This window comes from Henckelia pumila, chromosome 2, assembly GCF_033568475.1.
Source record: "Henckelia pumila isolate YLH828 chromosome 2, ASM3356847v2, whole genome shotgun sequence".
NCBI lineage: Eukaryota > Viridiplantae > Streptophyta > Magnoliopsida > Lamiales > Gesneriaceae > Henckelia > Henckelia pumila.
In genome coordinates this window covers 135,167,750-135,185,152 of record NC_133121.1, presented here as the reverse complement: position 1 = coordinate 135,185,152, position 17,403 = coordinate 135,167,750, and positions in this window count along the sequence as shown.

Genomic DNA, 17,403 nt, shown 5'->3' with positions numbered 1-17,403 from the left:
GAAGAAAACATTCGATTCGGTAGTACCTACATCGATTCTTGCTTACAATACAACACGAGAAGTTCGAATGACAAAACATGATCGTAAAACATAAACTAGATTGACATGCTGATTCGACTTCTAAACGAGTCTCACTTATATCTCTTGCTCTTGACGCTAACCAGGTCTACGCTGACTTGATCCTGCCCCTCCTGTTTCCAAGTACACATACAAAAGAAAGCAACAGCCGGATAAACCGGTGAGAACGATATTCCCAGCAAAAGCAACATAACACGTAATACAATCAATCAAAATGCTTCCAAGGCAATGCATAATCAAATAACAACGTAATGAAATGCATGTCTTTAAATCGGGATATCAATTCTGATAAACGAGAGATTTTTGCTGTGCTTTTTGGGATCCCGAGGATGAGATCACGTAACGACTCACCGACTCTCCCAATCGAGGTGGTGTCACGTATCCCACTCCTCTAGACTTTGAGCAACCATAATGAGTATGCTAGCACTAGGCAAAACGACTACGACCTAGGCCACTCAATCATAGTTCTCAAACGTCTAAACAAAAATGGCGGTTCTGCCCGCTGAAATCAACGTAGGCTCAAGATGAATGCATAACAGAAATATAAACATAAGCCACATAATCAAAATAAAAATCAATCAACAAGACACAAGTTTCTCATGCTAGAACTAGTGTAGATGCAATATGTGATTTGAAAGGGAAACTCGAGAACCAACTGTCCCGAGTATGCTATCCCGCTACGATGACTGCTTTTACCTTTCGATGCAGTAGATCCAACTCCGGATAAGCGTTCTTCGTCCAATATCTTGATGATAAAAAGCTGTTAACACCAGCTTGACAACTCCAAACGAATGATAAAACGGAGCTCTCGCTGCAGTGATCGCTAATCTGCCTTCAGAAATAAATTCCAACGGCCGGATCGAGCTTGGAATGAAATCACAAAGCTTGGAAACTCAATTGGGCGCCTACAATGGAGGTTCTCGGTTTGGAGGAGGAAGGAGAGACTTTGAAAAGTCAATACAAGTGTAGATAATATATAAAATCCAATAATTGCATTTTAGTCCCTGAAATATCCAAAATTTTCAAAATGGACCCTGATCAAAATCAAGTCGGCTTGTGAATTCTGAAACCTCCGATTAACTCAAATAAACTCATTTAAGATAAAAATGGGACGTTACAATTCTCCCCCACTAAGAAGAGATTTCGTCCTCGAAATCAACGAGAACTATAACTCATAAGATAGAATAAAGAACTAAAGACAGTAAGAAGAACTCACGTCATCCGAATAACTCCGGAAATCGCTGTCTCATGTCAGATTCTGTCTCCCAAGTCGCTTTCTCGACGTCGTGACGGCTCCACTGCACTTTCACCAATGGAATCAACTTGGTTCTAAGCTGTTTCTCTTTTCGATTGAGGATCTGAATCGGTCGTTCAAAGTAGCTCAGAGTCTCATCTAACTCGGCTTCGTCAGGCTGAAGGATATGAGAAGGATCTGGATGATACTTTCACAGCATAGAGACGTGAAAAACGTCGTGAATATCAGATAAAGACGGAGGAAGTGCAAGTCTGTAGGCAAGATCGCCTATCTTCTCGAGAATCTCATACGGACCGATGAATCTCGGAGATAACTTCCCTCTCTTACCGAATCTGACAGTGCCTCTGTACGGAGAAATCTTAAGGAATACACGGTCTCCCTGCTCAAAACTCAGAGGTCTACATCTGACATTCGCATACTTTGTCTGTCTATCTTGAGCTGACTTCATTCTGGTCTGAATGATCTTAACTTGCTTTGCCATATCTCTAAGCATATCCGGTCCCAAATCAGGTGACTCGGACAAATCATCCCAAAACAACAGAGATCGGCATTTCTTACCGTACAATGCCTCAAAAGGCGCCATACCGATACTCGCTTGGAAGCTGTTGTTGTAAGAAAACTCAACAAGAGGCAAAGAATCTTGGCAACTAGTGCCAAAGTCTAGCACTACCGCTCGCAGCATATCCTCTAACGTTTGGATAGTCCGCTCTAACTGTCCATCGGTCTGAGGATGATAAGCTGTACTCAGATGCAATCGAGTACAGTGCCTCCTGAAGACTGTGCCAGAAGTGCGAAGTGAATCTAGGGTCTCGGTCTGAAACGATCAACTTCGGCACCCCATACAATCTCACAACATTGCTAACATACAACTCAGCCATCTTATCATGACGATACATCATCTTGTACGGAATAAAACAAGAAGACTTCGTCAATCGGTCGATCACTACCCAAACAGCATCGCATCCTCGAACAGATCGCGGTAACTTCGTGACGAAATCCATAGAAATATGATCCCATTTCCATTCAGGAACAGATAGACTGTGTAATAGACCACTCGGTTGCTTCCGTTCTGCTTTCACTTGCTGACAGTTCAAACACCGAGATACAAACCTCACAACATCTCTCTTTATTCTCTTCCACCAGAACTGGTTCTTCAGATCGTTGTACATTTTACGACCTCCAGGATGAACACTGAACCGACTGCAATGAGCCTCTCGGAGAATACGCTGTCTCAACTCCGAAATATCAGGCACAACAATACGGTTATTCACAACCAAAACGTCATCTCTAACCTGGAATTCAGACTGATGCCCAGATCTGACTTTCTCTACTGAAACCTGAATGCTCGACTCGGACTTCTGTGCTTCTCTGATCGCAACAAACAACTCCGGCTCGGCTTGAATAGCAAACACCCTGATAGTCTTCCTATCTGTCTCAAACTCTAAACCAGAAGTGCAACAATCATCGATCAACTGAGAAACACCGATAGTTTAAAGAGATAGAGAACAAAGCTTTCGGCTCAAGGCATCTGCAACTGCATTCGACTTTCCTGGATAATACTTGATTTTGCAGTCGAAATCCTTCAACAGATCTAACCATCTTCTCTGTCTCATATTCAGCTCTGCCTGTGAAAACAAATACTTAAAGCTCTTATGATCAGAGAAGATCTCTAAAGACTCACCATAAAGATAGTGACGCCAGATCTTCAGAGCAAATACAATTGCATCTAGTTCAAGATCATGAACCGGATAACGAGTCTCGTGCGGTTTCAGCTGCCTCGATGCATACGCTATCACATGCTTATGCTGCATAAGAACACAACCCAAGCCTTGGTTAGAAGCATCGCAATAGACTGTGAAACCTCCAGTACCTTTCGGAATAGAAAGAATCGAAGCACTGGTCAGTCTCCTCTTCAGATCAACAAAACTAGCCTCACAATCTGAAGTCCAGACAAAAGGCGCATTCTTCTGAGTCAGCTGGGTAATAGGCTTGGCAATAGACGAGAAACCCTCGATGAATCGGCGATAATAACCAGCTAAACCCATGAAGCTTCGGATCTCAGGTACTGATGTCGGTCTAGGCCAATTCATAACCACTTCAATCTTGCTGGGATCGACAGAAATCCCATCTCCAGAAATGATGTGACCGAGAAAGACAACTCGATCCAACCAGAATTCATACTTAGACAACTTGGCAAACAACTGCTCAACTCGCAAAATCTGCAGTACGGTCCTCAAGTGCTCTGCATGGTCAGTACGGTTCTTCGAGTAGATAAGAATATCATCGATAAAGATAATGACAAACTCATCTAAATAACGCTGAAAGATACGGTTCATCAAACCCATAAAAACCGTGGGAGCATTAGTCAAACCGAACGGCATGACTATAAACTCAAAATGACCATACCTTGTTCTGAATGCGGTCTTAGGAACATCTTCCTCTCGCACTCTCAGTTGGTGATAACCTGACCTCAGATCAATTTTAGAATAGACAGAAGAACCCTGCAGCTGATCAAAAAAGGTCATCTATTCTGGGTAAAGAATATCTGTTCTTAACTGTAGCCTGATTCAGTTGATGGTAGTCAATACAGAGCCGCATAGAACCATCCTTCTTTCGAACAAACAGAACAGGAGCGCCCCAAGGAGATACACTAGGTCTGATGTATCCCTTGGCAATCAAATCCTCAAGCTGTTCCTTCAACTCTCTCAGTTCAATAGGTACCATACGATAAGGAGCTTTGGAAATAGGTTGAGTACCTGGCACCAAATCGATGCTGAATTCGATCTCTCGAATAGGCGGTAATCCAGGAACATCTTCCGGAAACACATCCGCAAAATCTCTAACCACTGGTATATCAACCAATTCGGGGCTAGATTTTAGTACATCAATTGCATAGACCAAAAACCCCTCTGCACCTTTTTGTAACAAACGAGTCATAGATAACACTGAAATCAAAGGAATTCTAGATCGAGAACCCTTACCAAAGAATTTCCACTCGTCTGCCATTTCGGGTCTGAACCTGATAACTTTCAGAAAACAATCGACTGTTGCCCTGTATTTGGTTAAAGCATCGATACCGACAATACAATCAAAATCTGACAGCCCAAGTACAATACAGTCGAACTCTAAAATATTACCCTCAAAACACAGTTCACAGTTCCTGACTAATCTGACAGAAACAATTCCTCCACCCAAAGGTGAAGTAACAGCAACTACAGTAGGCAATAACTCAGTAGGCAAAGCATGCAATAACACAAATTTCTCAGAGATAAAGGAATGGGAAGCACCTGTATCTATCAAGACATGAGCAGAATAACCGAAAATCGAACAGTTACCTGCTATAACATCGTCAGGTGCTGCCTGAGCCTGATCCTCTGTCAGAGCAAAGACTCGTGCCTGCTGTCTCGGAGGCTGGTTCGCACTAGAGTTACCTCCCTGTTTGTTCTGCTGCTGAGGCTGGAAAGAGTGCACTACAGAAGACTGCCTCTCAGACTGAGCTGTAGATCGAGATGAACTTCCACTCTGAGCTCGATCTCTGTTACGCTGAGGGCACACCTTGGAAAAATGTCCCGGTTGCTGACAAGTGTTGCAGTTTCCAAAGACTCCTACACATTGATCTGTCGAGTGCCTACCTCCACACTTGCTGCAATATAAGGAAGATGATCCGGAACTCTGTCCGAAACCAAACTGCTTGGAACCACTGGAACTAGAAGAACTGTTCCCCTGCCTCTTGAACTGTTTCCCTCTTGCTTTATACTGATCCTTTCTGTTTCCCCACTGCTTCCACCTTCATACCTCTGCTGCTGGTTCTGGTGCTGAGGTGGCTGATTCTGATACTGAGATGGTTGGTTCTGATACTGTCTCTGCTGCTGAGATACCACCTGATTACCTCTCTGCCTCCACAAGCCTGCTTCTGCTCCTTTTGCGTGATTCATGGCATCCGCAAAGTTGTCTGGCCTAGCCGTGTTCACCAACGTGAAGATGTCGGGATTCAAGTCGTTGATAAACTGATCGGCTTTGGCTTCTTCACTGTCGGCAATGTGCGGGGCAAAACGCAACAAGCTGTCAAACTTGGCTACGTACTCCTCAATGTTCATATTCCCTTGCCTCAGATTGGCAAACTCGGCTCCCTTGTCCTTTCGGTACGAAACAGGGAAAAACCGCTTATAAAACTCAGTTTTGAAAAGAGACCAATCGACAACTGTACCTCTGTTCTCCAAGGATCTCTTGGTCGTGATCCACCAGTTCTTTGCAACACCACGCAGCTGATGAATGACTAACCTGGTTCGGCGGTCATCTGTATAATCCAGGGAATCGAACAGCTGATCAATGTCATCCAACCAACTCTCACAGTCAACTGGATTCTCAGTACACATCAACAAAGGCGGATTAAAAGACTGAAACCTCTTCAACAAGGTTTCCATAGGAGTCGCTGTAGCATCCAACTGATCAACTTCAGTACTAGCTTGTTCAGTCGTAGGAATGACTGGCGGTGTGTTCCTGTTTATCACTCGACGAGGACCCATCTGATAATCAAAGGTTAGGATACGAGAAATCTCAATCGCTACAATTCGGTGCCCTTACAACCGCTTGGAATACCGGATACCCGTCGATAACAAAAACAGTTATATCTCAAGTAGTTCATGCTTTATAAATTAAATCACACATCACGTAATTCAATTAATTCTTAAATAATAAAGCATGCTCGCATGGTATTAATTAAACAATTAAAGAACTCAAACACATGCGAGGAGCCAATACATGCGGACTCGAACTACACCGCTCACTCTAGTTCAACCAAGAATCTTAAGGTCTCTGATACCACTTAATGTGAGACTTCGTTTCTAAACAACTAATGAAACGACCCTAACTCTATAATAAATAAATATGCGGAAATTTTTTTTTTTTTTTTTTTTATACTTACTAAATAAAACATGTACATATATGCCCATACATATATGCACAGAGTAAAAATATTTAAAATGAATAACCAATTAAATACTTAAATAAAAATTGCATTCTTAAAAATATAATAATAAATATCTGAGTCAAACATTAATTAAAATATACTGCATAAATAAATAAAAGTTTGCATGCACTGAAAAAAATTAAATAAATATTCTAGACCCTCAATCACTGAAAATAATAAAAATGTATCATGCTGACAAGAACAATCACAAAAACATGCATAGCGACTCAGAATATTTCACGGTCACGGGGCCACTGCATGCATGCTCATACGTCCTCGCCTCCGGTGGGTACAACGTCATCCTCAACGTACTCACCTGCACCATACCAGTGTAGTGAGCCTAGAGGCCCAACATGCTAACATAACAAGGGTTTAAAATAATTTAAACCAATTTAATACTAATACATACATATACATGAATGAGCATGCTTAAAAATTTCATAACATAACTTAACTTAAATAAACATAAATAACATTATACATAACATTATTGAGCAATTCATTTTCTAACATCGCATGGTTGTATCCGTAGTGTAACCTTAAATCATACATTAAATACTGATCAGCGTGGAAACCTACGTACGTGGCCGGTGACGAATCACCTCTTAAATTGGCAGTAAACTGCCCTTCAATCATATGGGGACGAATCCCCCTTAAATTGTCACACTACTTCAACTTCCAACATAAAATATTTTTATTGCTCAACTTAAACATTAAATCATGCATAAAATATTATTTCATGAATGCATGTACTTGAATAAAATGTGTGTCCATCATATATATTTAATTTAATTTCTTACTAACATATAAATATTAAAATAACTTAAATGCATATAAATAATTAAATATATAATCAGGACACATGCAAATTTTCTCATGGATGGTTCTGGACTGCTGGCCCTAACACTCAAGCCCATTAACTTAAAACTGGCCCATTAACATACTTAAGCCCATTAACTTAACTTTAAGCCCAAATAATTAGTCTCAGCCCAATTAAATTAAATAAGCCCATTAAAATTACACTAAGCCCAATAAAACTTAAACTGGCCCAATGGCCCAAAAACCCAAAGACTGACCCAATAACTTTTATGGGCTCAAAAGCCCACAAAATTAATGGACTAACTTAATTAAAATTTTAAAAGTCCAAATAAAATTATTTGGGAGTCCAAATAATTTTATTTCAATTTATTAGTCTCAAAAACACATAATTTTGTAAAATACTTAAAAAATAAAATACTCGAGCCCGGCCCACCAAACTCGGACCCGAACTCACTGACCCGACCCACTACCTAACCGACCCGACCCGGACCACTCAGACCCGACCCGGACACCTAAACTAGCCCAGCCCGATCCCCCTCCCCCCCTTGCCTCTCGGCCGTGAGCAGCAGGCCCTCTTGGCCTGCTGCCGGCCGGCTCCGGCCGCCCCTGGCCGGAGCGCCGCCGCCCGGACGTAGCCCACGTCCGGGCGGACCTAACCCAGTCGGGCCCCAGCCCCCATGCAGCCAGGAACCCTGACCCCGTAGCCCTGAACCCGTAACCCTAATCTGTGCGCCTCCATGGCCGAATGGATGCAGCTCAGTCCTAGCCTCGTTCCAGCCCAAACTGACCGACTCCGACCGACCCTAAGGCACTCTAGGGTCCCTCTGGACCGAGCCATCAGCTGTACACATCCATGAAATAAAAAAAAACGTGAATCATGAAGCAAAGCATAGCAAAAGTCGAACCCTTCAACCAATTTCTGAAATAATTCGAAAACTTTAATGCCTACACCATTAACACGATATATATATCTGATTGGTACAAACAAATTGAAAGAAAATCATGCCTTTCACCGTAGAAGTCGATTAGCACGCACGTAGGACGTTTCCGGGACGACGGGACGACGAGTAAACTTGAAGCTTCGAAGAAAAATGGTTATGGAGTCTAGGAGGTGCCTTGAACCGATGAAGAAGATGATGATGGGGTGTCGGCTGCTTGGGAGGAAGGAGAGATGTCGGCTAATGCTAGGGTTTTGGGTAGAATAGGTTAAATTTTTGGTTTAATTAAAATATAAGCTAACTAATTAAATAAAGAGGTTTTAAAAATAAATAATAAACAACTTAAACTCTTAAAAATCTGATAACCTAATTAAGAATCTCGAAATATAATTTTAGGGAAATTTTAAAAATACTAAAAAGTCAATGTTTTGACTAATTTTGGATAAAAATGACCCCTAAAATTAAATAAAATTAAATACTTAAAATTTTGGGATAATAAAACTCAAAATAATATTTTAAGGCTCCAAAAAGCTCCTAAAATAATTTGGGTGGAAAGTTGTCATCTCGTCCGTCCATGGTCCCGTCTACGCGATTAAATAATAAAATACTAAAAATCATAAAAAATCACTAATTATGGGTTAAATGCTTAAAATTAAATCATGCACAAATAATTCACATAATTATTTAACCCATGAATCATAAATTTAAATAATTAAATATCCTAATTATGCAGGCAGATTTATGTAATTAAAAATACCGGGTGTTACAACTAATCTCGGACAAAACAACCACAGACAAATTCATTATTTTTTTTTTAAAAAAAAACGTTCGCGCGCCCGCGCCGGCACCTCGCCAAAACCAGCGCTCCCGCGCTCTCAGAATGCGCGCCCGCGCCCTAACCTCGCCAAGAGGCCGCGCGCCCGCGCCGTCCTTTCGCCCAAAAATCAAAGGCACCAAAAAGAAATCCAACCAAACCTAAACACTTGCATTTAAAATATCTGATAAGCCAACAACAATACAAGAACATTTTAGGGAAGAAAACATTCGATTCGGTAGTACCTACATCGATTCTTGCTTACAATACAACACGAGAAGTTCGAATGACAAAACATGATTGTAAAACATAAACTAGATTGACATGCTAATTCGACTTCTAAACGAGTCTTACTTCTATCTCTTGCTCTTGACGCTAACCAGGTTTACGCTGACTTGATCCTGCCCCTCCTGTTGCCAAGTACACATACAAAACAAAGCAAGAGCCGGATAAACCGGTGAGAACGATATTCCCAGCAAAAGCAATATAACACATAATACAATCAATCAACATGCTTCCAAGGCAATACATAATCAAATAACAATGTAATGAAATGCATGTCTTTAAATCGGGATATCAATTCTGATAAACGAGAGATTTCTGCTGTGCATTTTGGGATCCCGAGGATGAGATCACATAACGACTCACCGACTCTCCCAATCGAGGTGGTGTCACGTATCCCACTCCTATAGAATTTGAGCAACCATAATGAGTATGCTAGCACTAGTCAAAACGACTACGACCTAGGCCACTCAATCATAGTTCTCAAACGTCTAAACAAAAAGGGCGGTTCTGCCCGCTGAAATCAACGTAGGCTCAAGATAAATGCATAACAGAAATATAAATATAAGCCACATAATCAAAAGCAAAATCAATCAACAAGACACAAGTTTCTCATGCTAGAACAAGTGTAGATGCAATATGTGATTTGAAAGGGAAACTCGAGAACCAACTGTCCCGAGTATGCTATCCCGCTACGATGAATGCTTTTACCTTTCGATGCAGTAGATCCAACTCCGGATAAGCGTTCTTCGTCCAATCTCTTGAAGATCAAAAGCTGTTAACACTGGCTTGACAACTCCAAACGAATGATAAAACGGAGCTCTCGCTGCAGTGATCGCTAATCTGCCTTCAGAAATAAATTCCAACGGCCGGATCGAGCTTGGAATGAAATCACAAAGCTTGGAAACTCAATTGGGCGCCTACAATGGAGGTTCTCGGTTTGGAGGAGGAATGAGAGACTTTAAAAAGTCAATACAAGTGTAGATAATATATAAAATCCAATAATTGCGTTTTAGTCCCTGAAATATCCAAAATTTGCAAAATGGACCCTGATCAAAATCAAGTCAGCTTGTGAATTCTGAAACCTCCGATTAACTCAAATAAACTCATTTAAGATAAAAACGGGGCGTTACAATTTAATTTGAGGATAAAATCCGAGCAAAGGCCAATTTGCAAATAGTGAGAAATTCAAGGACTAAAATGCGATAAGGTTCGGAATGATTTAATTTTAATTAGAGAATATTTAATTTGAGAATATTTAGAGTTTAGAATTAAATTCTATTATTCTTAAATTATTTAGGATTGAAATTGAATTAAATCGCTTGTCCGGGGATTGATTTGCAATTAGGTCAAAGTTCAGGGATCAAAGTGCAATTTGCCTTGCAACTTGACATAAAAACGTGTAATACGATGCAAAGTGATCAGATTCCCAGCCAAGAAAACCGAGAGATATGGAGAAAGGGGTTTCAATCCATTTTTGATGTTTCAAGCTTCCGTAAAAAACGATCCGCCCGGTAGAATTTTTCCGATTGAGCATATATTTGCGATCACAGCTCCGAGTGCTTAATTTTGACGTAATTTTTATGAAGTTCTACCATGTTTGAATTTTATGATGTTGTTAGAATTAAGATTTGATTGTATAAACATGTTCTAGCATATACGACGATAGCATATCTAAGACGGATCGGGAAAAGATCGTCGTTTGAACATGTTTCCGATTTTTGAAAGATTTTTCAGAAATCTGATTTTTAGGGGCTGATGTTCACGTTTTATGCTGCTGGAATTGGTGATGATATTTGATTGATATGATTGTATTATTGATGTTAATGCCTTTGGGATTTTCGAATTCGAACCGTTACGCCGTCGGTTTTGATTTTGACCGAACAATCAAGTCTTGTAGTTGTTTCAGAATTTATGAGATTGTAGTGATATTGGGAGCTGATATTGAATTGAAAATCAATGCATTTCAGATTTGAATGCAAAGATCGAATTCGAATCGGCGAACTCGAGAAGTTAGCCTTTGAACCGAGAATGACTGAAGAAGGTGTGAAGCTAGTTTGCCTTGAATGATTGTACTGATTTGAGCAGATTGTGATAGAAGTTCTTTGATGTCAGTTGTCCAGAATTGGAGCTTCTCAGATTCAGAAGGAAAGGTATGAATAGACATTAATAAGATGGGCAGAATAACTCGAGATTGTTTTTGATTATCGAGTTGCCTAAAATCACATACATGCATGTTTAATATATGTTATTGTTTACGTTTACATAAATGGGATAGATTATTCAAGATTGCTATCTTTTTGAATTCTCAGAATATTTATGTAAATGTTTACTTGTCTTCTTTGATTTATATTATGTTCTGTATTGAACATGTTTTACGTATTCTATGTGATGCTTACAGATTTGTCGGTATCCTTGAGTGATTATATGATCATATGATTATATGATTTATTTGTTCAAGATATAGTTTTAGCTTATGTATGATTTGATGCGTCCAGATTATGTTGCATAATCTTGAACTCCAGCCTGAAAAGCACAGAGGGTTGAAAGGCCTAGAGTGCAGATGACGTTTGGAGAACTGTAGTTGAGTGGCATGGAATGTAGATTTATTTCCAGAGTCAGATGACTCATGGCACAGAATATAGATTTATTTCCAGAGCTAGAAGACTCACTATAGTTGCACCAAAGTCAGGGGAATTGAGATATTTAACACCACCTTTAGTGGGAGAGACAGTGGTTGGTTAAAGATTTTATTTTCCCGGGATCCCAGAGCTACGATTTATTGATATCAGATTTGATAGCCTATTCTTTGACACATGCATTGCATTTATGCATTAACCTAGAGATTACTATGGTTTAGAATAAGCGGTCATAAATGCTAGCATGTTAGTATTTGACATTCAAGATTTGAATGAGTTTATATGCTTGGTTTTATTTTATCATAGATGAACGAATATACTATCATGTTTTGTCTATTATTACATGATTGGAGATTTAAGATTCATTTGACATATAGATTTAATATGCTTAAATGATGTATATGCATGTCGTTCATACTGAGATTTATTCTCACCGGAGTTATCCGGCTGTTGCTTTGTTTGTATGTGTGCATTGCATCAGGTTGGGGCATAAGCAAGTCAGACTTGGCTTGGATAGCACGAGATTGAAAGATTAGAAGTGGAGACTCGGGTTTTTAAGCAGATGACATGTATTTTATGATTTGGTAATCATGTTAGAACAACAAGCATTTTTGTATATGTTGTTGTTGAGTATTGATTCATGTATTACAGATATGTAGATTGATGTTTAAATGCATGTCAATTAGGTAGAATCATGTTGGAAAGCTTATATGATAGATTATATCATTTTTCAGACTTGATAGCATAAAGAAGACTGATTTTATGCACAGGGCACGGACCCCGTGCATGCCATGTGCATAGGTCCGGATGGACACTGTCCCATAAATGTTTTGAGAAAAGGAGGCATGGACCTCGTGTAAGCCTCCGTGTAAGAGTTCGTGTGTCCTCTGTTCCTCAACTCCTTTGAATTTCAAATTCTGCATAGGCACGGACCCTTAGCCAGAACAGGCACGGACCCCGTGTCCTGGTCCGTGCAAGGGTCTGGACCTTGGGTCCGTGTATGTTAAAAAAAAAAATTTCAGTCTTTGATTTATTCGTTCAAGTGTGATTCTTTTATGATTAAATATTAATTTGCCCCTTAAGATGAGATTAGCACCCGAGGTTCCCACAACAGGTGGTATCAGAGCGTAAAGTCTTGGACTAAGATAGAAATTGAGCGCGATAGATTGAGTCGCATGCATTTATAGTATTGCATGAGTATGTTTTACTTGCTTTACAGAATTGTATGCGACTATGATTGCTTGAGTGAACACTGCTTGCTTTACTTAGATGCGAATTACATGCTTATATGCTGATATGTATGCATGATTTATTGAATTCATTAGAATAAGTGAATTCGTTGCAAGCATGTTTTATTTGAAAAGCATGAGAAATTGCAAGCATATGTTTTATTCAAAAACATGAGATTATATGTATGTTATACTGAAATTGTATTTTATAATCTCTGCCATATATATTGCTTCTGTTATTGAATAATACAGATTGTACAGATAGCATGAGAACCTCAGTCAGAACAGAACCGCAGACAGAACAGAACAGTGTTGAGGAACATTTTTGAGCCGATCGATATGATGATTGCACCGAGGAGTATATTAGTTGAACAACTCCAAAGCTATTAATCACCAACTCAGAAAGATACAGAATATGCTATGTCTAGAAAAGGATTGAATTGAAGTGCTGGATCAGTTGTTCAAGAGAATAATATTCAGATGAACATAGAATCAGCTTGATTTATATCAACTCCAGGACTTAGCAAGAAATTGGTGAAGTTGCCAGAAGAAGTATTGAAATGTTTGGCAGGTAAGTAAACAGAATTGTTTCTTTCCGTATATGATAAAGAAGATAGAAAAGCAAACTTTGCAGAATAGAAGCATAACAACTTCAATGAGTTGATTTCAAGCCAGTAATAGAATAATGAAATCGTGAACCGGTAGTACGAGGCAGAGCTGAATTTTTATTCACGCCTCTGTCATTGTGAAAAACTTTCATAACAGTATAGCTATGAAGCAAGAGATAGTGACAACTGCAGTAAAGATTAATTTAGCCTAAACTCCAGCAGATAAAGAAATATAAGCATAGCTTCCATAGCTGAAATAGATCAAGAGAATCATTGAATGGCAGATAATTTCATAGGCAATAAGCCAATACAGAAAATAAGGTTCAATGTATCAGATAAGAATATTACAGGTAAGTGAGTTAATTCTAGTTAACCTCTTATATATTGATTGCATAACATACATTTATAGATTAGTGATTTGTTATGCTACAATCCGTATCTGATGAGCTTTTATTTATCGTATTTGCTAAGATTTTGCCTTTGAGTAGATGGAACACATTTGCAAGATTAGTCATAGAAGATGAAATACAGAATTGAGAAAATAAGATTGAATGTGCTGATATCAAATGTGAAGTATTAAGCTAGCATGCATTATAGATATTAATGCAATAACTGAGTACCAGTTAACAGCTGACTGAATCCGTGCACTGCTTAAGCAATAGTTAAGATGTGAGTTTCAGACATTAGATTTTTGTTATTCGGTACTGGGTATACCAAGAGGAAAACGTCGGAAGAATTTTAGTCGATGTACTGAATTAGTATAGAACTAACCTAAAATTGACAGATATGTCAGTGGTTAGAATATACAGAAATATTCAAAAGACATATTCCGACTTTTCTACGAAATGAAAGGAGTTCTATAGAAAGTGATGTCTAGTATGAAAGTCTGATGACAACTCGTATAGAAGAGCATTACGTGAACTGAAGAACTCCAGAAACAGCTAGAAGATTGAGTAGAAAAGAGTTATTTAGTACCGAAATGATGATTAATTCTATGACAATAAGTTAAGTCGAAAAGATTATATTCGACTATTGTCAGCTGAGAATTAATAATGAACTCGTGTCAATAGAGAATAAAAAAAATCAGTTACAGTTGAGCTTTCTCTTCAATTTTGCTGAAGCTATTACATCATAGAAATCATGATTCTTAAATTTCTTGATATCGATTTTGAGGTTGTGTTATTTGACCTCGATCGATTTTGATTGACTCTTATTCTTTTGCTAGAGTCTGCTTTGCTTAACTCGCAGTCATTCAGAATATTTGATTTTGTCTGACATTTCCTTGAGCGAGATTCTTTGATTGAAATTTGAGCATTATTGATTATTTGATGTATCTATTCAGTGTATCTTGAAGTATTTGGCTCGTAATTGATAGAAACTCAGATTCAAAGTATCCACAATATTTATGGGTTGATTGCATAATTTGCCACTAATTGGGAAATAGAAAGAAGAAATTAGCTACTTGCTTGATCGATTGAGTACATATCTGTAATGTTTGTACTTTTTGTACTTGAGTTTCTTGACAGATACTCACACAATCAGAATTGTTGCAATCCAAGCTAATATTGATTGGTTTGAAAAGATAAAAGCAACATGGATATGAGATCAATCAATGAAAATTAAGTTGTGAATGCTAGATTAAGATATGAGATAAGATAGCAGATCATAACAGATAAACTTTTGCGGTGAATAATCGTTTGAGTATGCCAAATATTCTAGATATGGAATATCAGATTTTGAAAGAGGCATATGACAACAGATTGAATATCCATTCAGTTGTCTACATCTGTATGACTTACATGTATTCATTACTTGGCAATCAGTATTGGTGAAAGAAATGAAAACAGATACGACAGAATTGACATTACCAATACTAAAATTCCAGTAAACGAAGCAGAAAAGAGGAACCCAAGTTGTTTATGAAACAGATTAGTTACATAAGAGTTGAAAGAAGATCAACTTTGCAGAAGATTTTAGTTCGAATCTTCTCAAATCATCATGATTTTGCGAATTAGATTGTAGTAGATTGCGACAGATTCAAGAATATGTTGTATTAGATATGATACACACATACAGAGATACGTGTTACAAAGTTAGCAAGATGATCAGATTACAGGAATTATTGAAATCTATTGTCAAGATAGAGTTTGAAGATTTGTTTTCTAGATTGTGGCACTGATTGTCAGATGTTCTGAGTGTTTGGTTGTATGAGATTTCATTATACCATCCTCCGATTAGTGGAATATCAGATATGATTATCCAGATTTCCGAGGATATGCTCAGAACTATAGTACTAGATTCGGTACTAGTTGATTGATTATGTGTCATTTGATTACCATAATTCCTGTGACAACTATCTGATAGATATAGAGACAGTCTTTTGCATTTAGATGATAAGAAAAACAAAATTATCTTTATATTGAAACGATATGTCAGAAGTATTAGCTATCAGACCAGATATGAGTCAAGAAAAGATAGAGAATTTGAAGATTGATTTGAACAGAATAAGAACAGAGCAGCATAGATAGAGTTAGCAAATGAGTAATAGATATAGATTTTGAAGCCTGAACAGAATGATCAGCAAAGAAGTTCTTTCCCAAGCATCATTAGGTTCAGAAAGAGATTTCAGAAGCTATGAGTATTTGATCTAGCTTATTGATTAATACTCAATCTTGAATTGTCAGACAGATGACTTGTTATCCATATGCATTGGCTGAAGAATATCAGCTAGAATATGTATGTCCATTCAAGTCAGATAACTGATACAGAGTTAGATCACAAGAAAGAGCAACTTAGATCTAAATTAACTCAGTGATTATATTTTCAAGATAATAGATATGATTGCAGAAGTGATCAGAAATAAGAGTAAGATACTATAGAAGAGAATATATCAGAATAGATATCTAAAGCTCAGAGAATTGAAGTACGTATTACTTCAGTCAGCTATACAGTTTACGAGAATCAGCAGTAAGATCGAATGCGATTTCGAGGACGAAATCATTCCTTAGAGGGGAGGAATTGTAAGACCCAAAAATATTAAGTTATTAATGACGGAATTTAAGAGTTAAATTCCGAATAAGAGTGAAAAGATGAATTTAAGAATTTATGGAAATTCGAAATTTTAATTTCGGGTCAAAAATATTTAATTTGAGGATTTTTCGGATTTTAAGATTTTAATATCCAGAATTCTTAAATTAAAAGATTAAAAATATTTGAATTGATATTTATGGAATTTAAGATGTAAATTCCAAGATTATAAATATCAAGGATTTAATTTGAGGATGAAATCCGAGCAAAGACCAATTTGCAAATAGTGAGAAATTCAAGAACTAAAATGCGATAAGGTCCGAAATGATTTAATTTTAATTCGAGAATATTTAATTTGAGAATATTTAGAGTTTAGAATTAAATTTTATTATTCTTAAATTATTTAGGATTGAAATTGAATTAAATCGCTTGTCCGAGGACTGATTTGCAATTAGGTCAAAGTTCAGGGACCAAAGTGCAATTTGCCTTGCAACTTGACATAAAAACGTGTAATACGTTGCAAAGTGATCAGATTCCCAGCCAAGAAAACCGAGAGAGAGGGAGAAAGGGGTTTCAAGCCATTTTTGATGTTTCAAGCTTCGGTAAAAATCGATCCACCCGGTAGAATTTCCGATTGAGCATATATTTGCGATCACAGCTCCGAGTGCTTCATTTTGACGTAATTTTTATGAAGTTCTACCATGTTTGAATTTTATGATGTTGTTAGAATTAAGATTTGATTGTA